Raw genomic sequence first — 27,272 nt, 5'->3', positions numbered from 1 at the left:
TTTGATAGGTTGCCATATCTTGATAAGTTGGTTTGTTGATGTTTTTGTTAAAAGGTGTGCAAAGGATGGTCCCACAATTATCCTAAGTCATTTGGTACCATAAAAGGAGTGCAAATGATGGTCCCGCAATTATCCCGAGTCATTTGGTGCCATAAAAGGAGTGCAAAGGATGGTCCTGCAATTATCCCGAGTCATTTGGTGCCATAAAAGGAGTGTAGAGGATGGTCCCGAAATTATCCCGAGTCATTTGGTACCATAGCAGGAGTGCAAAGGATGGTCCCGCAATTATCTTGAGTCATTTGGTACCATAAAAGGAGTGCAAAGGATGGTCCTGCAATTATCCCGAGTCATTTGGTACCATAAAAGGAGTGTAAAGGATGGTCCCGCAATTATTCCGAGTCATTTGCTACCATAAAAGGAGTGCAAAGGATGGTCCCGCAATTATCCAGAGTCATTTGGTACCATAAAAGGAGTGCAAAGGATGGTCCTGCAATTATCTTGAGTCATTTGGTACCATAAAAGGAGTGCAAAGGATGGTCCTGCAATTATCCTGCGTCATTTGGTACCATAAAATGAGTGCAAAGTATGGTCCTGCAATTATCCCGAGTCATTTGGTGTCATAAAAGGTGTGTAAGGATGGTCCTGCAATTATCCTGAGTCATTTGGTACCATAACATTAACCATGGGGTTAACTTTGGCATGCAGTAGTAGCATTGGATAAATTGATCAGAAACTGATTTTCTTTGGACAGAAAGAATTTTGATTGAAAACAAATAAATTTATATACAGTTGAACTGTAAAAGTGATCTGCCAATGTAACCCCTGGATGCCAAAGTTACTCCCATGTAATGGACTAATGGTACAGGCGATATGAGCATTTTAGCATACTAAATGGAAAGCTCTATGGTATTTTGTACTCCACAGGACAAAAGCTAATGACTGTTACATAATAATGTGTAGAATAACACAATGAATGATGGGAGTAGTTCCAACGCACAGAACATGTTGCATACTTATCCACTAGTATGTGACTTTTAATTGATTCATCTTCATTCCAGATATGTCAAAGGTGATTTCTGGTAAGTGATTTTGACAATCACCATGGAAACTCGGCAAAGTTATATGATTATGCAAATATACTCAAGCAGCATCTTATTTGCTGATCTGTAATGCCAATTTGAGAATTGCCTGGCTCTGTTCAAACAAATGGGAGGGTGTGAGTTTAACTTAAAACAGGTACAAAGAATAGGACATTCCAGTTGAAATCCATACACCCCCATCAAAAACATGACCTTAATGCCATGTTATAACATTTCCATCAAAAATAGATTAGTATTTCTTTTCCATAAAATGTTAGCTTTTACTGTCAGATATGACCCCTTTTAATTTTGAGCCGGACAACTGAGGTAAAGCAAAGAAAACTGAAATTTACTACCAGCGCAGATGTCGCCAATGCATGTAACTCCGGATTGTGCTACTGCACTGGCCTTTGATGTGTGTGTACCATCCCGCACGTCGTGTACGTACTGTTATGTGAACATTGTGTACGCGTTTGACTAATATTTCCATCGTAATAATAAAACTACGGTTCCAGCGTTTTATTCAAAATCACGAATTTTGACAAAACTACAGCACCTAAAGTCTTTATTTTTGCAGGGCATGTTAGTTTAATCAAGTATATTGCAATCGTGTAAAAAAACAGAATTTTGAAAAATATTGAGGGCGTCCTCCTCAGCAAATGTTATAATATGGCTTTAATCTCCCCCACAAGGGGGTGTAGATTTCAAACAAAGCAACCCATTCAGGTAACCCCGTTTGAATTCACTCTCCTTGTGTGGAAAATTAAGGTCATATCTTTGATAGGGGGTGTATGGATTTCAACTGGAACAGTCCAAAGAAGACAACTACATGCTCCATCAAACTACTGACTACAATGAAAAAAGAATACACAATTTTATTTTTTGTACAAATATACCGTCACTAATAATAACCGTATGCAAATGGATCAGTTCATTGAAAGCAGAAGGCACAAACTCGCCCACGTTATTCTAAACAAAGTTTTATGACAAGTGCACGACAATGAACTCTGCATCAATTTTTGCTGCATGATTCTTTGATAATATAATGTATATTGTAACACCCACTCAACTGAATTACTTTAGGCTATACAATACTTTCCTATATGTTATACTTGCACAAGTGATGCCTTCAAGTTCTTCATTGTCTTAATATCATCCATTGCTATTGCACCACATATTTCTTTTCAGAAGATGATCCTTTTATGAAAGTTTTGTTTCAACAATGCAATGCATTGAATTTTAATAGTCCTATTTATACAGACCATGTTTAGTTGTAAGAATAAGTTTAGAGCTATTCTGTCGGTCGGACATCCGGGCTATCTCTAGTCTCGGGCCCAAACTGCATGTGGCTCACGGTTTGTTGTGAACGACAGAAACCGGCTGTGAAGGAGGCTACATAGCGATGTTGCTGGAGTGGCATTCAATTTCGGAAAAAACGACACTTTCGACCATGGAATTTAATTTTAAGTTTGTCAGTATATAAACGGTAAATCAAGTAAGTTTCTTTCACTCTGAAGACTTAGAAACGGTTGTTTGATTCCACTGACTATTTGCGATCGAAATTTACATAACACCAATGACAGAAATCATCAACAAAAATCGAATTAGGGACTTGTTTTCATTCGAACATCATCAACCGGAAGTGACGTGACACAGACCAACAGAATTAAGGGATAGGGTATGACGTTTGGACAGTATTTATTGTGGGACATTAGAGCACATCAGACATATCGAATTGCATTCTGAATACGAAGAATGTCCTTCTGATATCAAATAATTTTGATTTTTGAAATTCACATTGTAATACACATTTTATGGCAAATGATTAAAAATTGATATTTTTGATATTTAACAGTAGTCGAAGTAAACTTTATAAATCTGATGATTTATACTTAAAGTGTATGTAGGTGGGATGACATACCGACGATCAATTGAAAATTTTGACATTTCAGTATTGAAGATATGGACTTTTTTCCCAAAACACACAAAAATTAGGTCTTCAATATGAAGGGTCAAAATTTTAAATTGATCGTCGGTTTTTCCTCCCAGCTACATACACTTTAAGAATATGTCATTAGATTTATAAAATTTACTTCGAGGACTGTTATGATGTGAAAAATGTGAAAAATATCAAAATTTAATAATTTGTCATAAAATTTGTATTATACCATGAATTTCAAAAAATGAAAATTATTTGATATCAGAAAGACATTCTTCGTATTCAGAATGCAATTCAATATGTCTGATGTGCTCTCATGTCCCACAAAAAATACTGTCAAAACGCTCATTCCAGATCCCTTAAAGGGAGTAGTATATATTTTATTAGATTAATATTGAAATGATGGAAGTGCTTTGTCACATATTTAGGCTCCAGTTGAGTCATTTCACAAACATGTATAAAGAGAGTTTCATAAACATTGCTAAATTACTTGGTAATATAGCCACTCTCCATAACAAATTAATAGTTAAGGCCCATAAAAAACAAGTTTGTTTCCTGACAGCTTATATGCAAGATTTGAATTTTTTTTTTTTTCACTTAAAAAGAAAAAAAAAAAAAAAAACCCGGAAAAATCGCAAAAAATAATATAAAACACAAATGGAGTAAACATTTACACATTACACAATAAATAAACAATATAAATATTCTTGAATATGAAGAAATATGATTTTTGTGTGTGTCAGAGAAACCCACTGTAAATGGATTAAAAGACATGGATTAAAACAAAAACAAACAAAAAAACTAACACATTTCGCATTATTTGGACCTGGTACAGGAAACAAACATGTTTTATTTTTTGGCCTAATAGCCTAATATGGCCCAAAGATAGACATCAATATTATATCCAACTTCCTGTGGAAGCAAATATGGTTTGAAATTTGTTTTTCTTAGAATGTAAGAAATCTCTCTCACATTTACAAAAATCCCAGCAAACATTTAAATGTCGGGTAATATATAAAGGGTATATATGTATCAAAGGTTTAATAACATTCAAAAACATTTATGAAAAGTTGCTTCAAACAACTGTTTAGAAAATATTTCGCGAAAATGTTAGCCAACAAATATTTTTCACTAACATTTTGATAACAGGTGGTAGTACTGTTTTATATAATCAGACATTTAAAATATTTATAACACATTTTTAAACACATTTTTGTGTTTGCTTGGATGTTCTGCATATCTCAGTTGTAAGGTTTATTTCCAATCATTAGAATACTGTTCTTTTATGTAGGACTACCCCAATGCTGCTGCAATATTTCTGTGCTATGAACTGAAAAATATAAATTAACCACACACTTTCAAGAAATGATGGCAAAAAACATCCAATTTATGTTACATTGTGTACTATTCATCTTCAGTAGATAGTAAACCAAGTTACAATCCTGCATATGACTTGTATATTATATGACATAAATGTTATCTACAGTAGATAGCACAACTGGTTACTAGTATGTGCTATACATACATTGCATGCGAGTTTCTCATGATAGTGTATCTCTACGAACTTCATCCGCTAAAAAAGTGTATTGCTATCATTTCCAAATTGTTTGCCCACTTTAAACACACACATTTACTTATGCAGAAGAATGGTAAACATTAACCCTATCAGAACTACCTGCCGATTGGCCAAAAAGAAGTTTTCATTATCAATTGGACCAATCAGCAATATTGTTAGAATAATTTCACCACACAAAAAAATTGGGGTGGATTATTTGCAAAGCTCCATTCTGATTGGCGAATTAAGTGAAGATATAATGTAATTGACCAATCAGAGGCAATGTTAGATCGGCAGGTAGTGCTCAGGGAATTAATGAAGTTACCGTCAAATACATCTTTTTGCCATGATGAACCCAGCCAGGGTATCAATGCACGATTTATTTACTCACTTGTCAAAGCCGAGTCCAAGTTCAATCCATCAGCATCAATATGAAGAGCTGAGATGCAAACATTAGGCTATTCTAGTTGAAATCCTTACACCCCTATGGAAGACATGACCTGAATCTTCCATACAGGGAGTGTGAATTTCAAATGGGGTTACCTGAATGGGTGATTCAATTTGAAATTCACACTCCTTGGAGATGAAGGTCATGTCTCCTATAGGGGTGATGGATTTCAACTGGAACAGCCCAATGTGATATATGCCATGTGCTGCCTTGTGATACTTTTATCAATATTTTGTTAATTGAAAGTTTTATTCTCAATTTTACGATATTCTTCTTCGAACGGGTATGACCTTTTAAAACTATGGCAATCCTAAATATCACCCCTTCGTAATTAGTGATTATGAAGCAATCTTATTTATACATAAAATAACAATAAAATACAAAAATACACAAAGCAGCCTTTGATTATATTGCATTTTTCATCTCAAGCGCCTCATATCAATTACCTACTCAAAAGCAACTGATTTTCATCACCATGTTCATTTTGCAAATATCACAAGTGCACTCATCCAATATCAGACTGCTGCACGATTTGATAAATGATCGATAAATGGGCAACATGGGGAAAATATGCTTGCATACTATCAGCTTTACATTAGTCAACTAATCAGTATCATATATTTATGACTATGATGACTACAACGACTACTTGAAGGTCAAAATCTCAATAAAAGCTTGTAATTCAGTGCCCAAAATGCAAAAATATAACACATCACAGCTATCATCTGAAGAGATACTTCTTTGGCACCTCTTAAGGGATCTAAAATGAGCGTTTATTGCGCTTTACGACAGTATTTTTGTGGGACATGAGAGCACCTCAGACCTATCGATTGCATTCTGAATACTTTAAGCATGTCTTTCTGATATCAATAATTTTCATTTTTTGAAAATCACAATATAATACAAATTTTATGACAAATTATAAAAATTTGATATTTTTCAAATTTTGATATATAACAGTCCTCGAAATTAATTATAAAAATCTAATGACCTATTCTTAAAGTGTATGTAGCAGGGAGGTAAAGCTGACGGTCAATTGAAAATTTTGACCTTTCATATTAAAGATATGGATTTTTTTTCCCCAAAAGACCTAATTTTTTTTGGTGTTTTGGGAAAAAAAATCCATATCTTCAATACGAAAGGTCAAAATTTTCAATTGATCGTCGGCTTTTCATCCCACCTACATACACTTTAACTTTAAGTATAAATCATCAGATTTATAAAGTTTACTTCAAGTACTGTTAAATATCAAAAATATCAATTTTAATGATTTGCCATAAAATGTGTATTAAATTGTAATTTCAAAAAATCCAAATTATTTGATATCAGAATGACATTCTTCGTATTCAGAATGCAATTCGATATGTCTGATGTGCTCTAATGTCCCACAATAAATACTGTCCAAACGTTCATACCCCAGCCCTTAAGCAGTATTATTATGCCAAGTAATGTTTTGTTAATAATTTTATGTAATTTTTGTTGTTTTATAGACAACATTGAAACTGCAGTATTATCAATTTAATTACCACATTTCACATATGTGACATGATCAAGGGGAATGAGTCACATGTCGACCCTGGTCGAAAACAAGTTTTACATATGTTTCTAAAGAGGAGCTTTCTGAAACTGAAAATCCCATGTTGATACGACTTTTGTTTGCAAAGTTACATCAATTTATCAATCGCTGAAAACAATATAAAACAAACAAATTTTAACATCTTCTTTGCCAATATCTCAAAATCAATATTAGCGACATCCGACTCATTTCCCTTGATCATGTCACATATATATTTCATATGGTAAGGACGCAATAGAGTCAACTATCACCAGATAATCAGAAATTCCCCACTACTTCCAACTTGGAAATCTGTGACCTCAACAACACAGTAAGCTTTTTTGTAGTTTTTATTTTGTGCCATCCTTTTCCAAACACTTGGCATTTTGGCCACTAATAATACATTTACTATTCTTCAGTTCTAGGGTCTGTGGTCTCATAGAACTAAAATAAAGGTCCTTGCACTCCCTACTCAAAAAGCTGACTTCATTCTGAGCATATGTACTACAACAAGGTAACTGACTGCTTTTGATTATTGTGCTCACATAACATTTTGTTAAAATATATTAAGGGAGTCATTCAAGTAATGTCCTATCATAAGAGTGATGATCGGACACACGTATCTTCCATTTCTCATCAATGCATCCTCATTGTAAGGAGAGAATAAATCAAAACTGTCATTTATTCCCAAACATGTTGTATTTCAACAACACTTCCTGGTTAAGTCGCATATAAACTAGATCTTTGAAATTTAAGCCAAGAAGATCTGCCACAAATCATGTCATCTGAATACAAGCTCAAAATTTAGGTTTTTATGTCACAACCTTATGTAACACAAATAAACAAGCGGTAAAAAGAGGAGGAATAAACGGGTAAGGTTTCAACAATTTAATAGTTCAGGTTGTCTAGTTACATGTTATATACCTGTAAATTGTGAACAACATCCACATCAGATATAAACAACAATAGTTGCTTAAAGGCTGACAGGATCAGCAAGTTCTCAATAAGAACTCTGATAGGCTAATAGTCACAGAGGTTTGCTGCTGATCAGAGATAACAACAAACTATGTAACAATATACTAATCAGAAAGCTATATTAGGCAATTCTAGTTGAAATCCATACACCACCATGGAAGACATGACCATAATCTCCGACACAGCAAAGAAGTGTATCTTTATACTTCATGCAAACATGAGTGTGAATTTCAAATAGGGTGACCTGAATGGGTGAATCCATTTGAAATCTAATGTGGGAGATTAAAGTCTTCCATAAAGAATGTATGGATTTCAGCTGAAATATCCCAATTTGGAACCATGGAACCAGGGAAGGTAAGCAGAATAACACCATGCATACACAATTATTTGGAACATGTTAGAATTTAAATTCATACACAGGGGGTGTTTCATCATCATCATCCTTCGGCTGTGGAGCAGGCGCCTACAAGTTTCCTCCAGCTACATCAGTCTTGAGCCATTGCTGATAGTTGACCTTGACTCAGCATGCTATCGGTATCCCACAAAAGACACTGGATGTATTTCCAGAACAAGGTTTGTTGCCATCCAGGTTTCCTCTTGCCATGAGTTGGGACGTACAATGCATACTCTTTTACTGGCTCATCATCAGGCAAGCGGAGTTTTATGCCCTACAAATTTCAGTTGACAAATCCTGGCTTTCTCAACAAGTGGGGCTGTCTCTGTCAGATTGTAGATGGTAGTATTTGGTACTCTGTTTACTCTCTTGATGTTCAGCACAGAGGGGATGTTTATGCTTCTAACTACAGCAGCAGAAAGATGATTCCAAGTTCTGATTGCAGTAACTTCCATTCAAAGGTCTTTTTGGAGTGCTCCCAGCTTTGGGCGGAATGGAAACGGTAGAGATGTGGTTAGATCACACAAACTTGCTATATCAATAATGTTGCCAAAAAATCAAGTTTGTTTGTAACTGCTAGCAAGTCATGGTTGGGGCTGCCAACAGATCTTGCAAATGTATGCACTGGTCTGCACTGGTTACTACTGATGGTGGAAGAATGATAAGGACACTCAGGCCCATAGCCAGGATGAAGGGGGATGCAGAAAGTTCAAAATAAGACTCTTTTTCCAAATTAAATTTGCTTACATGCAAAAAGTGGACTTACTCCCCTTACAAAGTAGAACATGAAAAAGTGGTCTCGAATTTTGGACCTTCTTCAGTACATTTTAACATTTCCCTCCTGAAAATTAAAGTAGACCTTTTTGTGGTGGTAAATGAATCAAGCTGCTCAAGATGTAGGCCTACTTTGTATTTTTATACAGATCTGTTATTGGTAACTACAATCTTGATCAGCATGCTGTGCAGACCTGAACTACATAATTCCCCAAGACTCACTGTCAGATCAGAACATGTAAATCACACATGACATTGAATACCACATCAGTAACATTAATAACCTTCATGTATTTGAACTACATAACATAGGAAATGACTTGTAAGAGAAATTAACACCATGTACTTTCATGGTGTGCTCCGATTTCCAGCTGGTCCTCTACTTGGTTCCATTAAGCATAACATGCATGTTCCAATCACAGCTCAGTATAAGACTACAAATGTTTAAGTTTATCATAAAATTTGTAGGTTTAAGTTTGAAGTGAAAAATGTAAATGTGGCATTGCAGACTCGATTAAGACCAATGATAATAAAAGTGTGACATTCAGATAAGGAGAAAATAGGAGCAAAACATGCAACCAAATATCTAAGGATATTAGTACTCTAAAAGCTCATTAACTTTACAAGCAAATGGATCTGTCCATGTTTCTAAATTGTTTCTTTTTCAGCAGGTCTTCTCATAGATCATCTAATCTATGGTCTTCTATCACATCAGTAATGTTTTTTTACAAATGTAATGTATTTCTCTGAGACAAATTAGCACTGCAAACCGAATGACAGGGGCAGCTTTGAGAGTTGAAACATAATTTTTTTATCTTATAGACAGACTGACACATAGAAATGCAACATAAAATGCATTTATTTGAAGGATTAATGTTATAAAAAAGGTAATAAAACTATAAATTTATGATGCACGGTTTTTAATAAACATCAAAACGTTTGGGTGCCAATCATCTTGATATAATATATATATATCCTATGATCATGATATGATACCATGTTAAGGGATCTAGAATGAGCGTTTATGGCATTTCGACAGTATTTTTGTGGGACATGAGAGCACCTCAGACGTATCGAATTGCATTCTGAATCTGAAGCATGTCTTTCTGATATCAAATAATTTTCATTTTTGAAATTCACGATATAATACAAATTTTATGACAAATTATTAAAATTTGATATTTTTCAAATTTTGATATATAACAGTCCTCGAAATAAATTTTATAAATATAATGATATATTCTTAAAGTGTATGTAGCTGGGAGGAAAAGCCGACAATCAATTGAAAATTCTGACCTTTTATATTGAAGATATGGATTTTTTTCCCAAAAAGACCTATAATTTTTTTGGTGTTTTTTGGGAGAAAAATCCATATCTTCAATACTAAAGGTCAAAATTTTCAATTTATTTTCGGCTTTTCATCCCACCTACATACACTTTAAGTATAAATCATCAGATTTATAAAGTTTACTTCAAGTACTGTTAAATATCAAAAATATCAATTTTGAATGATTTGCCATAAAATGTGTATTACATTGCTAATTTCAAAAAATCAAAATTATTTGATATCAGAAGGACATTCTTCGTATTCAGAATGCAATTCGATATGTCTGATGTGCTCCAATGTCCCACAATAAATACTGTCCAAACGTTCATGCCCCTTCCCTTAATTGACTACAATATCAGCAACATTAATACCCCGTAAGCATACACCCACCTACATACATAAATATTTTTCCAATTGACTTACATATGAAATGAACACCATGTAATTTCCTAGTGTTTTTTGATTTCCAGCTGGTCTTCTAGTTGGGCTCCATGCAGCATAACATTTGCCTGCAATTTTATGTTACTATGATACAGCAAAATGCACATTTATGTGGTACATTAATATTAGCTTCATGAACACCAACGGAGAGTGGCAAATTAAATGTAACAAACTCTTCCATTAGGTTCAGTGTATACAAATTAACACTCTTTCAACACTTCAAAGTTTTACATTTATGTTAAAAGGACAGGAAACCCGAAACATTATACAGAAAAGTTTACATTTTCAATAACATTCAGCAAAACATTTGTGAAAACTTTATGTAAACATTCTAACATAAAGTTACTAAGTGTTGACAAAATTACTTCGCAAAATAGTCAACGGCAGTCCACTGGCGAATGAACAGAGGAGAAGGGAAATGGTGGTTATCCTTAGTCCACCCTGTAGAAGGCTACAGTATTAGCCTAGAGATAGAGGGTGGTCATGTAGTTTGGTGTGCTAGGCTATCTGTCGGAAGGTTGTAAGATCATGAGCTTTCTCATTTATCCTCTATCCCACTCATTGTGGCCCTAAACGTGCAGACACCACAGTGGGTGCATAGCGTGCCGTGGTTCGGAGAGTCACGTAAAATGGTGGTCCTGTGTACCAGACGAGCAATATCTGGACATGTAAAAGTTGCAAGCAGCGTTCGACATTTTGGTTGTCCGGTTGCCCGGGACAACTAGAAAAGTCGCCGGACAACCAAAAATACTGATTAGGTTGTCCGCTGGACAACCATAAATCTAGCCAAAAGTCACATTTGTAGGCCTACGGACAACCAAAAACTTAGACGGACAACCAGAAATTGTAATCTGGTTGTCCGTGGGACAACCATTTATTTTTCCTAAATTCGAACACTGGTTGCAAGCCTTTTCGTAAAGAGCAGGGGATCAGCCGTCACACTCAGCATTGAGGTCAACTTGCGCCGAAGAGCAGGGGATCAGTCTGTCTAAATGGATAAATGCCGTTTTATTATAATTATTATTATTATTAAAATGTTTGCCAACAACATTTTGCAATAACATTTTAACAACATTTCTAAAATGTTGTTGCAGTATATTTTCATATAAAACATTTGAAAACGTTTTCATGACCTTAATATAGCCCAACATTTAAATGTTATTAAAACGTTTTGACCATAACTAAAATGTGTTCATAACACATTTATAACAGTTTAAAAACATTTTAATATGCTGGGGTTGCAAGGGGGCAGATGACATATCCCCATGAAAATCAGATCATCATAACTACACCACTGGGAGGCTAGTGTCATTGTTTATGTATGTTGATTCAATTGAATGTCTGCTCTAGTATGCATGTGAAACTATTTCCTTTCATATTGTTCTTACCAGAAAAGCACTAAGGAAAAATATCCAAAATTTATTTTATGTCATTGTGTAAGATGTAACACATTTCTCATAGCACTCAATGCCAAGAACAAGATGTCTGGTTGACTGCAATTAAATAACAAAATATATTGAAGGGAAAAATAGCTTTTACTTAATTTCCAATGCTGTAAAGGAAGCAAAGATTGATTTTTGTTAAACAAAATTATTTTGATGAATATAGCTTGAGTCAGTCAGCTCATATGACTGTGACAAATCTCAGGTCAATAACATATACAGTAAATTGCTTTTTACACTCTGATGTTTTTTTGTATTTTGTAAATTATTGACATCTGCATTGATATTTTTAATTGGTTATGTTTAAAAATACATTTTTGACATTTAAAAAATGCAATTATCGGAAATAATAAAAAAAAAAATACCTGTCAGTTAACAGAAAACACTGTATGTCTATTTTTACTGGTTTATCTACCCATTTGTTTGTCTGTCAGTATGTGTGTCTGTCATTTTATGATTGATGACGCATTACAAAATGCTTATTATTATTATTATTGTGTATGAACTGTATTTATTTTACCATGTAAAAATCAAAGACATACATTTCTATTGAGAGAATTCAAAATATATTCTACCTGGGATCATACCATTAAATCTGGGTTACTTTATGTTATTGTAGACCATTATATAGCATTAGGAGTAAGAGTATTCCATATTTTAATAGGATTACTAACACAGATATCATCATTTTATTTCAGTTTATCAATACCATTCTACACAATTTGCAATAGATGTAAATGTAAATCACTACTAGTGAAACTGTGAAACAAAACAAAAATATATAAATATTACTATTTATAGCATTTTACAGACAGATATTTTCTCAGTTTATTACTGGTAATTATTCTCGCCAATTTACTGTTGATTGCATGCTAATAGCGATGTGTGTTCTTTTTTCACTTTATCAATTTAGTTATTCTGAATTTAAAAACCCCAAGCATACAAAATGGCAGTTGCTCATCTTTCAGTTCATCAATCTTATCATTCGGCAGAGAATTTAGCTCTACAGCATTGAGGTGAAAAGAAAAAGCATTCCACAAGCAAATCCTGTAAGACCAACTAATGGTTAATGCTTATAAGCTTACCATGACTCAACTAAGGTGTTCCCTCATGCAATCAGTGCTGCCTGCTATATGGATAAACAGTTTATTTTCGCCATACTCTATTTTTCACAAACTGCAATCCCATGCTGTAAATTTGCATTCATATATTATCAAGTAAAAAATTACTACTATACTTGGATAAAAATATTTAAAAATGTGTGATATATTTATTTTTAAAGTCAAAATCACCATAACTGGAAAATAAGTGCGCTATATATATCGGATAAATTACGCAGTGCGGCAAGAGCGTTTATCATGAGTAGATAGCATAGCCAATCCTGATGGATTACCTCTATGCACTAAGGTGTCATTAACATTCCTCAGGGATTGGGGCCACCGTGACATGCCGCCGCTTTAAACTGAACTACTTCTGATACAACAAGAGCAGTGTCCATGCACATTCAATTGATTTTCATGGTCTTAATAGTGTTACAAGTTGTCTTATAGGGATCAGTAATTTGCAAACCCTAAAATAAATCAACATTTTGAGTTCTGCATTTTTTAAACAAGTATAGTTGTGATAGTGAAGCATGCAAATGGCATAATAAAAATAATCTGATAAAGGCAAATATAAGATACCACTGACATTAGACTGAACGTAGGATAAAAATAAGTTTGAACATTTATTATCATGTAAGGGTGTCAAATTCTGCAACCATGTGTACCTATATATGTACACTGGCACTTGATGCTGGGCGAATATTTTGTACAGGAAATATCTGATGATCACTAGAAGAATAGAGCATGCTACTACTATTTCCTCTTGGAAATATAGTACCCAAAACCTATCTAGATATAAATTATCCAGGTTCAGCTTACTGTGTGCGACGTATGTGGAGTGCTAGTCAGATAGTGGTAATGTAAACTAGTGAGATCGCATGCTATGCCTTCCTTGAGGCATTAAAGTAAAATCAAATTTTGTAATTATTTCAAAAACTGCTCATTTTAGCAGGAATCTGGTATGTTAGTTGGATTCTGTGCGTCATTTCCTTTCTGAAAATGTATACTTTTAAGTATATTAAAATACACTTATCATCATTAATTAAAATATACTTATCATCATTAATTAAAATATACTTATCATCATTAATTAAAATATACTTATCATCATTGATTAAAATATACTTATCATCATTAATTTTAAAAATACAATAAAAAATAATGTCTAAATTACTGCCTTGAGGAAGGCATGGACTATAGATGATAAAGTTGGCACCAGTTATGGCACCCATTCCTGGCACCATAACATCATCATCTAGCATAATATACTTTACACTCAGAACCCACATCTGAATAGCACTCATCATATGATTTCTAGCCTGTGATGCAATATGCTTGAGGTGCATTATTTTACTCCATATTATTATGGTGTCATTTTACTCCTCATGATATTGATATTGGTGTGATACCAAAACCTCAATTCTCTCGTTTCCAGCATCATCTCATTCACTTATGTTGTCTCACATATCTCAAATCAAATGGGTCTCAATGTGCTTCAAAATCTACAATCCTGGAAATAAGTGTTGGGACACTTTAGGACCATGCACTGAAATTTATCCCATAACATTTTTTTATTGGGATCTTATTATCTGGCTCTGTGTAAGACTGCCACGTTTTTTCCGTGTTACAAAATTTGAATTCCGTGTTACAAATTGGATGATTCTGTGATTTTCCGTTTTACATTATAAAGCACTGAAAAGTGAATACAGGCATGTTTTTAAAAGTGTAGTTTGTCTCATATAATTATATGTACCTTTTTACTGTAGTCTCCCCTCAACATCCCCATTAAAATCAAGCATCATCAATTGTCTTGTATGTACTTCTGATAGCTGTATCGGCCAGAATCTTGCATCATAGGCCTAGAATAAATGCTAGAATGGATTGTTTAATGGTTGATTACTGCTAAATTGTCACTTTTCTTTGTTTTCTTTTGCAAATCAACACAACAAAAGTTAGACATTTTACACAGTTTTTCATGTTTTTGTGGCATTTTCAAATTTCCGTGAGCAAACCCCAAATTCTGTGAATGTTTCGTTTTTCCGTATCACAGAGAAATCGTGGCTTTAGCTTAAAGGATGGTTAAAGCTGAACATACAACATGTTTGAAAAAAAAAAGTCAGTCAAAATTTAAGTGACTAGGGATGATGAAAATGAGGAGTAACATAAACCAAGTGTCCCAACATATATTTTTGTCAGGATTGTAGCTTTTATGGCAACTGAAAATTATACTGCTCAAAAAATGAGTATAAAATATAGTTGCAAAATGAATATCTATCCTGCTCAATATTTTCTGACATTTTTTTCTTGACGGATGATTGAATGATATTTATTCACCCAGGTGGTAAATTTGATATCTTCTCTCATTGCTAGAATAAAGTAAAAAATTGAAATGAATTGAAAGTCAGATATTCATCAGTTTCCGACATTTGAGGCAGCTCTGTGCTTGTATAAAATAAAAACCAGGACATACCTAAACCATCTGGCAGTACTTTTAAAGCTCATATTTTTGCACAATTAATTTTCACACTGGAACAATTTCAAAGGTTCATTTATTTTTAAGATAACTACACCCTGTGGATTTCATCTATTTCAATCATCCTAAACACATTTGGTCCCAACAGCAAAGTATTTGTTCTTAAATATAGCAATGATTTGGTAGTATTAAAAGTCATAAAAATTTAAAAATTAAAAGGGCATGAAAAATGTCAATTGTTTTTGCATAATAATATTAACACCTGTCATGGGAAGTATAGCATCCGGCAATGCTTCAATTCATTTCATATTAAATTCTAACTAATCTCTCATTATGAGTGGAAGAAAATATGCATCAGATATAGCAACATTAATAGCTGCTATTCAACTTTAATGACAAAATGGATCAAGAAATAAAGCAATGAATTTTGTCAAATACACAGGACTGAATAAGATTACTATTCAGGCATGAGAATGCATTTCAATGAAAAAAGGTAAATTCTGACAAAAAAGAGGAAAAAGTGCGTAAAATATGGCAAAAATGCTGCAAACAGGCTAAAATGTAATAAAAACACAGACATTTGGGGAAAAAAATAATTTCTTTTAAAAAAGGACAATTTTATACCTGCTAAACAAAAGGCAACATGTAATTACTCATTACCCAAACCTCCTTTCCTTAAAGCCATATTATAACATTTGCTGAGGAGAACGCCCTCAACAATTTTTTAAATTCTGGTTTTTACACGATTGTAATGTACTTTAGTCAATAAAGATACTCTGCAAAAATCAAAACTTTAGGTGCTGTAGTTTTGTCAAAATCCGAGATTTTGAATAAAACGATGGGACCAGCGTTTTATTATTACGATGGAAATATTAGTCGAACACGTATGCACAGTACGTACACAGCGTGCGGGATACACATACACACACACCCTGAGGATCGTACCGTTTTACAATCGCGGGAGTAACATGCATGGGCGCTAGTAGTAAATTCCAATTTTCTATGCTTTACTTCACTTGTTCGGCTCAAAATTAAAAGGGGAACATATCTGACAGTAAAAGCTAACATTTGATGGAAAATAAATACTAATCTATTTTTACAGAAATGTTATAATATGGCTTCAAATAATTGTATATTTTGACAAGTAATTTGGGTAGAACTGTCAAAAACAACTCAGTTTCAGATATTTGAGAAATGTTGACATGTTTGTAACAAGCAATGTGGTAATTATAACCATGCAAATGGCAAATGAATGAAATCCAATAAAAAATATCTGACATTTAACTTCAAGGTAAGATAAATAATAAAACAAGGCTGTCATATTTGGAAACCATATGAGTACCACTCTATGAAGCAGGGAACAGTCATTATCATGAGTTATTTGCAATATTTAAAGAAATAAGCATTGGCTAAATAAATTGTGATCAAACTGACCTCTTTTTTGTAAAAATATTTAGGAGCTCTTTGGCAAAAAATACTTGACTGTCTCTTTAACTTTACCATGTTAACCTTACCACAGGGTTGCCATAATTTTCAGCCCAAATTGCAGGTCAAATCATTAAGAAGTCACCCAATTTTTCTCTTAACCATTGGATTCAATGGGACAGGAAATTACCGGAAGTCGCTGGAGCCAATGTTCAAAAAGTCACCCAATTTTTTCTTAACCATTGGTTTCTATGGGACAGGAAATGGTCAAAAGTTGTGGGGTTAACTTCAAAGTCGTCCAATTGGACTACCAAATCGCAGGTTTGGCAACCCTGCCCTAGCACTAAAGAGTACAATAACAAAATTCCATCCAAAGCAGCTATCCATATCATAGCTATATTCATTTTTCCTGTCTGTACCTACCCACATAATGAGCCTGAAGCATAAAATAGCAACATATACATCCAACTGACTTAGCAAGTCAAACTCAATCGTTGTTTCGGTTCTAGTTCTTTAGCCAATTCACAAAACTCTTCTCTCCTCAAATTAACACTTGACATTTAGCTTTTGGCAGTTGACTGAAAATGACAAATTTCTGATCAAATTTGCTTAAATTTTTAAATAGTAAATTAGGAATTTGACTGAAAAAAAGGTGATAAAAACTGGGGTCAACGTCCTTAGTTCACAATTTGTAATATATAACCCAGTGGCTATTCATTGGTCACTTTCTTCTTTTTTTTCACTATCCAGTGGTCAGTTTGTCCAAAATAGCCAGTAGCCATTTGAATTGTGTTTGCTATGTGAATGGCCTTGGGTCATTACGGTACACCTCACATATATAGTTGGTAACTTGTAGACATTGAAACTTGGACTTAATTTGGATAATCTACAGTGTAAGTGTATAGTGAACATGACATTTAAATGTGACATGGCAGGTCTTAATTAAGAGTTCACTGTAATCAGCAAAATTGCACACAGTCACACAAACCTCACGTCTTGCTTGACTTACTTGCAGTTGCAGCCCTCCTGGACAACATTTTTGGCATGATCGTGCTGGGGATTGGTACACACCTAAATGATGCATGTGCACAGTTAACAACCACCTGGTGCCAAAAATTATGCTTGGGCATAATTTTGTCACTTTTGGGGCAAATCAATAATATTAAGAGATATTAAGCCCAATCACTTTTATATCTCAGTTACAGATTCCAGTCCAAATCTGAATATTTGTAGATAAAATTAAAAGAATACGAGATTGAATCAATTTTTCAGTGCACTGTAAACTGTGGCCCAATCTGTATGTTTATTATTGTTAGCGACACCAATTTGTAGGTAAAATAAATCCATAACTCAAAACCAAGTATTGACATGGCTTAGTTCTTTCCAAGAATTGTCATCTACACAGATTAATGTGGCAAATGTGTTGATTTAAAGAAACTTTCATCAAGTATTCTATTTTTATTTGGGATATATTTTATAAAATGCTTTCTGTTAAAGAAATATAATTGACCCCGAAGCACCTGCTATTTGCCACTATATTAGTCAGTTTGGCAGACATTTTGCTTAAATTTATCAGAGGAAAGACAATTTCTGGCAAATTTATCAGAGGAAAGAATTGCTGGCCTAATAAAATAGATATACAGTTGTATGTTATCTACTGTTGATATAGATATTAATTAATGAAGTAGCTATTTACTGCTGATATAGGTGTTCATGTAACTATCTACTGCTGATATAGGTATTGATGAAGTAGCTAGCTACTGCTGATATAGGTATTGATGAAGTAGTTATCTACTGCTGATATAGGTATTGATGAAGTAGCTAGCTACTGCTGATATAGGTATTGATGAAGTAGTTATCTACTGCTGATATAGGTATTGATGAAGTAGCTATCTAGTGCATATAGGTATTGATGAAGTAGTTATCTACTGCTGATATAGGTATTGATGAAGTAGCTATCTAGTGCATATAGGTATTGATGAAGTAGTTATCTACTGCTGATATAGGTATTGATGAAGTAGTTATCTACTGCTGATATAGGTATTGATGAAGTAGCTATCTAGTGCATATAGGTATTGATGAAGTAGTTATCTACTGCTGATATAGGTATTGATGAAGTAGTTATCTACTGCTGATATAGGTATTGATGAAGTAGTTATCTACTGCTGATATAGGTATTGATGAAGTAGTTATCTACTGCTGATATAGGTATTGATGAAGTAGTTATCTACTGCTGATATAGGTATTGATGAAGTAGTTATCTACTGCTGATATAGGTATTGATGAAGTAGCTATCTACTGCTGATATAGGTATTGATGAAGTAGCTATCTACTGCTGATATAGGTATTGACGAAGTAGTTATCTACTGCTGATATAGGTATTGATGAAGTAGTTATCTACTGCTGATATAGGTATTGATGAAGTAGTTATCTACTGCTGATATAGGCAAATCAATAATATATTGATGAAGTAGTTATCTACTGCTGATATAGGTATTGATGAAGTAGTTATCTACTGCTGATATAGGTATTGATGAAGTAGTTATCTACTGCTGATATAGGTATTGATGAAGTAGTTATCTACTGCTGATATAGGTATTGATGAAGTAGTTATCTACTGCTGATATAGGTATTGATGAAGTAGCTATCTACTGCTGATATAGGTATTGATGAAGTAGCTATCTACTGCTGATATAGGTATTGACGAAGTATTTATTTACTACTGATATAGGTATTGATGTTGTAATCATCTACTACTGATACAGGTATTGATGAAGTAGCTATCTACTGCTGACATAAGGTTATTGATGAAGTAGCTATCTACTGCTGACATAAGGTTATTGATGAAGTAGCTATCTACTGCTGATATAGGTATTGACGAAGTAGTTATCTATTGCTGAGTGGTATAGGTATTGATCTACTGTTGATATAGGTGGTGATGAAGCAGCTATATACTGTTGATTTAGGTATTGATGAAGTAGCTATCTACTGCTGATAAAGGTGTTGATGAAGTAGCTATCTACTGCTGATATAAGTGTTGATGAAGTAGCTATCTACTGCTGATATAGGTGGTGATGAAGCAGCTATATACTGTTGATATTATGTTGACAAAGTAGTTATCTACTGATATGGGGTAGCCATCTACTGCAGATGCAGGTATTGATGAAATAGCCATCTACTACAGTATAGGTATTGATGAAGTAGCTATCTACTGCTGATATAGGTGGTGATGAAGTAGCTATATACTGTTGATATTATGTTGACAAAGTAGTTATCTACTGATATAGGGTAGCCATCTACTGCTGATGCAGGTATTGATGAAATAGCCATCTACTACAGTATAGGTATTGATGAAGTAGCTATCTACTACTGATATAGGTGGTGATGAAGTAGCTATATACTGTTGATATTATGTTGACAAAGTAGTTATCTACTGATATAGGGTAGCCATCTACTGCTGATACAGGTATTGATAAAACATTTACTGCTGATATGAGTGTTGATGAAGTAGCTATCTACTGCTGATATAGGTGATGAAGTAGCTATATACTGTTGATATTATGTTGACAAAGTAGTAAATATCTACTGATATGGGGTAGCCATCTACTGCTGATACAGCTATTGATAAAACATTTACTGCTGATATGAGTGTTGATGAAGTAGCTATCTACTGCTGATATGAGTGTTGATGAAGTAGATATTGACTGCCAATATTGCTTGGTGTTGGTTAAAATGCTGTTCAACTACCAATATTGATTTTAAATTAAATATTAATACAAGAATGCTGAAAAGATACATGTATGCACATAACATGATTCAAAGAAACTGCAGTTTAAGTTATAATAATATGTGTAAGACAACAAAAACACAATTGAAAAGTCAAAAGATGTCTTGCGCAGTAATCATATATCTTACAAACAAGTTATTGCAAAACATAGCTACACATTTTGTTTTGACAACAACCTGTCTTTGTTTTATTAACATCTGAAGTCCTCTTCAGCCTACATCTTGACTATTGTATACTTGACGACTCTGTGTTACTTGAGTCATTTCAAGTTTCTATTAATCATTCTTGTTAATTCTTCACACATCCCAAATGTACAACAGGGCATCAATCATGATTTACTGCAAAATTGGTTTAAAGACCCATCCAGTGATCCCAGCGCAAGTGTAAAAAAATTAAAATTGTTTATTAATTGCTTAAAAGTGAAGGATAAGTCATTCAAATTGTCATTTGGTATTTTTGAAGTGACAAATTTGGCAAAAAAGGAAGAAAACAGCAGAACTGACGAAGTTGAAGGCCCATTCAAATACATGTAGCTAATGTAGATACTGTCAGTGATCAATGTCTTATTTTGTCTTAAATACACAGCTTTCGGTTGAACCACTTGCAGGCTATGTTAGCACAGCTATGACAATGACAAAGGTACCAAAATCTGAATTTTGATTATTTTTACGATCGTCCGGATGAGCAAATCACTGAATGAGCCTTTAAGTCACTTTTTGTGTAAGCATGACATGTCTGCTAGTGTGACAATACAGTTATGCTGCTTATGATATTTAATCACAATAGGCCTATATATTTTGCAATATATGTCCTTCCATTGCAGGAGGTAACATATGATTTCTGTTGATGACACAGGGTACATTTGCAGAGTATATAGAACACAGCAATTTTCAGCACATTTGTAGAGGGCATTAGAATTCCATACTCTTTTTATAATTACTTTTGGGCTGGAATTCCATAATATTTTTGGCTTTAATTTCTGAAATTCTATACCTTTTTCAAAGTCATCAAATACTCAAGCACCTATAGAGGGTGTCAGAATACCAGACCTTTTTTCTCTCAATTTCTGGAATTCCATACTTGTTTCCCAAAACACACTCAAATTCCTAGATTTTTTAACCATTTCTATGAATTCTACCTTTTTTTCAGACGCCATGTTTTTATTATTATTTTATGAATACCCTCTATAGAGTTTTGATGGAATGTGTTTGGTATTCCAGACTTTTTGCGGCGGTTAGGTGAGGTCAGGATTTTCAGATAATTTTCCCAACAAAATTTTGAATTTCAAACTCTTGTAATTTTTCCCTCTATAGAGGGTCCGTTATTATCTGGAGTAAACAATTATTTAATTTATCATATCATTGCCAAAATGCAAGAATATCATAAGTGCAGTTTTCATCTTCATACAGGAGAAGCAATTTTGTGTTTTACACAATGGAAACCATTTAGATCAGTGAATACTTTAGTAGTAAGTGCTTTTAAAAATCCTTTATAGAATAGATTACCGTATTTCGTCAAATAAACGCCCCCGGGGGGGTTACATTTTCCCAAGGGGGGCGTTTATTCAAGGTCAATTTTAGAATGATAATTCCCGTTAAAATCATTAGGTAAACTTAAAACCCACACTAAAATGATGAACTTTGAACAAGAAACACTGACTTCTGGTTCACTTCCGGGTTCCAATCCAGATTTTCGCCAAAAAGTGACGCTATTATCGACCACGTGGGCAACTTGGTAAGCTTACTACACAAGATAGCATGGAAATATCAGCATTTTTGAAACATCTGGTGGTGGGGGGCATTTATTTGAGGGGGCGACTATTTGACGAAATACGGTATTTAATCAATTTCAAAATTTAATAATAAAAGAAAAATAGCAAATAACAATATCGCAAAAAAGCAGTTCAGTTTTGCTGTTGCCTGCAATACTAATAAAAGTGGCACTTACGATAGTCTTCAATTCTAAACTAATGTCTTTTCAGTGCAAGACTATTGTAAGTGCTGCACTTAGCATTAGTCTTGCTTGCAGACTTAAAACTAGTTCAGAAACCAAACTAATTAAACTGCAATTATGTCTTATTTAATTAATTAATACAATTAATTGACTTCACAACTTTAACATGTACGTTTATGTGCTCTTTACAAATTCATCCAAATCTAAATTTAATCAAATACATCACTTACGAATTAAGTCTTGCATTATAGAAATGTAACATTTTGTTTTCACCCAAAAGTTGTCATGATATTTTCTAAGATTTATTAAAAAATTGTCACAAAAATTTAAAAACCAGCTGTGAAGCGGCAACCAACTATCAAAGACACCACCTTTTACTTGCTTCAATTTCAATGCACTGTGCAGACTTAATCCACCTGGTATTTATAAATGCATTTGCTGATCAAATGAAACATCTGCAGAATCGCTTAAGTGAATTTTAAATCTTCTTTCATCCACCAGCTACATTTGTGACATTTGAATCTATACGACAAAAGGTTGGATTTTTCATTGCATCATATTTTTCAGAAAAACAGGAAACTTTATTTCTCGTAAGCAATCAAATGTTGCTATATTATCAAACTCGCAGAATCATATCACCAAAATAAATACAGGCTACAAAATTAATATTCAAAACTAAAATAAGAACAAATCAATTGTAGTTGGATTTTAATGAATAACTAGTTCATGAAATGAAGGAATTTGATAGCATAGAGTATAAAGAGTGCCGGTGGTTTTTGTACTCCAGATAGCGCTAGTTGTTTATGTATGATCATTTCCGTCACTCTTGATGTTCGGTTTAAATGCTTGTTATATGTACTTCTCACTCCTGTATGCGTTGATTTGGGGGAGTCATGTTCAGCGATGAGAACATTGTGTAATTGAAATTAAATATGCTTGTATTGGGTATGTATAACACTTATAGGTACCATATGGTATGCTTGTTAATTATTTGCATGTGTATGTGTAACAAATGTAAAATAACTAAGCATAATCGCAATCTTGAAATTCACATTAAAATCAGCATTGTATTTTATTTGTGTTATTGAAGTCTGACACAAAAATATATAATAATTTGTAAATACTCTATACATCAGCTTGTATGTTCCATGAACACATGAAGAGAATTAGCATAAAGAGCTACCATAAGTAAAAATTGAAACCCTGAGGCCCACTGGTCAGTGACCAGTGCATATCATCCCTGAAAAAATTCATGTTAAAAGGGTCATTTTCAAGATCAAAGCACTGTACTACGCTACAAGATTCCTATTGGGGCGACCTGCACAGGTACACCGTCAACATGGTAACTGGTTGGTACTGTGTAGTAGCAGGGGAGTACCAGTGTAGTACCAGTGCAATACCACTGCTTATGGGTTGTGTGCAGTAGCAGCATCGGTGTAGGTACTCTGTGTGCACAAGTCAGGTACCTTGGCGCTGGTGTACCTGTGCAGGCAGCCACAATAGGAATCTTGTAGTGTATAATGTACGTGATTACGTAGAGTATCTAAAACAAGCAAATTTGAGAAAAAGGAATTATATGTATTAAAGGTCCTATTATTTTCAACCAAAATAGTTTCCTTGGTGCACAGTGTCATTCCACTGAGCATGGCATCATTTCTTGTTTGAATATCATGATCTGACATTGCGCAATTCCATTTGAAATCAATACACCCCCTATGAAAGACGTAATCTTAATCTCCCACATAGGGAGTGCAAATTTCAAATAGGGTTACCTGAATGGGCGATTCCAATTGAAATCTACACCCACTGTGTGGAAGATTAAGGTCATGTCTTCCATAGGGGGTGTATGGAGTTCAACGGGAATACCTCATTCAGAGAGACATCTTTGGTCTAACATCAAACCATTTGACCTGGGTATTTGAATGAAAGCAAATTTAATGTCCTCTAAATAATTAAAAAATACAATTCTTCTTGCACTGCCACTAGGTAGTTCGTATCTGCTATTCTAGTTGAAATCCATACACCCCTAAGGATGACATCCCACACAGGTGATGTAGAGTTCAATTGGAGTCACCAATTCAGGTAACCCTATATGGAATTCACACTCCCTGTGTGGAAGATTAAGGTCATATCTTCCACAGGGGTGTATGGATTTCAACTGGCATGGCTCAATTAAAGGACATGATCCAATCATTTTGTAAGCTATTATGGTAATTCAAACTCCTCCGTGGCTTCTGATTAACCCTATAATAACTTGACATCAGGGGTTTAGACAAGAAATTGCTTTATATGTGCTTCACCGAGTCCCAAGTCTGTGAATCCCTTGCCATGGGTCTGCTGTATTATTATGGTTTATGGGCATGTGAGTGAAAGGGAGTTTCTAATGGTTGCAGGCTGTGCAAATTATAGCCAAATAATCATATGTCAAGGGAAGGGTCATTTCCAAATGAAGTGTCATAATTGCTTCCCCTCTCTCTTTCGCCTCTCCCTCTCCCGCTCCACCTCTTATTCCCCATCTCTACATGCCAAAATAAAAGTCATATTTTGGTGATATTCAATTGATTCTGCGCAGAGAGTGGTGATGGAACCATTATTTAGGGGGGCAAGAAGGTCAAATATCTTAACTTGAGGGGTTATACACATTATGATATGTGATTTTACGGGGGTGGGAAAATATCCCCTCCTCCCCTGCTTCCACCACCTTTAGCAAACTATATATTCCACACCTAAATTGGTGTCTATCATGTATGTAACTGTAATGAGTGTAGTAAACAAAGAGGATAATTTTGAATCATTTTTAAGCCATTTTATTGCATATTATTTAAAAGTTGCCCTTTTGATTCCAAAAATTGCTTGATCCCCTTTCTGACCTACCAAATATTGATTCCCAGATAATCTTTTCTTTGCTTCTATGGACCCATTACGGTATGCTGTTTTCATTTTTATGGGCCCCCTAGGACCCTGGCCCAGGGGTAACACACCTCCTTACCACCCCCCCCTTGTCGGCAGCACTGTTGATTCCCCCTTTTATCCTACCAGAAATTGCTACTTTCCCTCCCCCACTCTCACTCCATATTTGCTCCTGCTGCTTTCTTTAAAGGGCCAAATATTTAGCAGTGTTTCCACTTCATCAAATATGAAAGACTGGTTATTACAACAATCTGTTATCTTCATAAGATAACACCTTACTCTAATTTCAAACCTATAAACAAGTCGCTTGGCAATCCATTTTGCCAATAAATAGTCCCTGTTATATATCCCAACACAACAACAACTGACAACCACCAATATGTTCTGGTGACTAATATATATCTGATTAATGAAAAAGCACTTCCGATATCACAAGCCACGATCAATCAGTCATATGTAAAGCAATTTACATAGACTATTGCATCCCATGTGAGAAGAAACCTTTGCTAAGCCCTAATAATGATGGAACATGGTTTATACATGGATGTGCTATTTGCATATCACATTACAACATCTCTATCAGGCCAAAAAAAAAATTGTTTGTTTGTCCACGTCCGACGACCGTGTACTCTGGTCCCGACCGTGTCTTTTTTTTTAAAACCAGTAAAGTGCTGTGTGTTTTGACTTATTTACCAGTCTTCAAATTGTCAATTTCAAGTACAATATCTGTAAAAAAAAAAAATCGGACCTACCGACCCAACTGTTTCATAAGCCTCTATGGACAAACAAACTTTTTTTTTTGGCCTCATGTCTGCATGCGACACATAGACAACTTTGCATCCTACATGGCGTAAGAAATTACATACCAACCAAAACCAGACGAAACTCTAGTGAACCCTAAACAAGATATTTAAATGCTCAGTATAGTAACCCTAAAATGCAATGCTATCCGAAAAAGCACCTGAAAAATCTTTGTGGTGTATATTGAAAATGACACCCTTTTAAAGGTATTTTAGGTCGCCGTTTATTCTTATAAAGAGTCCCCTTCTGCAATATGTGGTTTCATAGATAATGTTGATAAGTTAAGACTATATTCAATGATAATGTCCCCATCATACACAACATTCGACAATAATGCCACCCTTAACGAAGAGTGCCTTATTGCCCACATGTTGGTAAAATCATCTGTGTTTTGCCCTCTAAAAATCACACAAAATTCCCATCTTTTCTCTTCTTAGTAATTGTGAGCTGTTGTGAATGTTACAAATAACTGTGTATAAGCCTCCACATATATTTTTTTAGTAAAATAATCATCCAACATTTTGTGAGAATTCCAAAGCAGTATTTGACAAAAATCTATACTACCCAATCTAACTTTCAAGCTAGACACAGTGCATTGACCCTATGTTGACTAATAGATCCAAGTATATCACTAAACTTGTAGGGAGAAAAAAAAAAGCATGCACACACAGATGGAGGTAAATCCAAGAACAAACCATGATGCTTCAACTTAAACATTTAATTTTGCTTTTATTTATTTGTTTATTATTTACGACTGTGGTGTTTTATAAAGAAAAACATCTCAATATACTAAACTTGTCAAGGAGAAGGGTTACAAAATATAGATGATGAACTCATCATATGATGTTGATATTATCTTTCAATACTGTTGCTAAAGTGATAATGTACATT

Source organism: Amphiura filiformis, chromosome 1, assembly GCF_039555335.1.
Source record: "Amphiura filiformis chromosome 1, Afil_fr2py, whole genome shotgun sequence".
Classification (NCBI taxonomy): Eukaryota; Metazoa; Echinodermata; class Ophiuroidea; order Amphilepidida; family Amphiuridae; genus Amphiura; species Amphiura filiformis.
The sequence above is the reverse complement of the archived record's forward strand: the minus strand, read 5'-3'. Positions refer to the sequence as shown.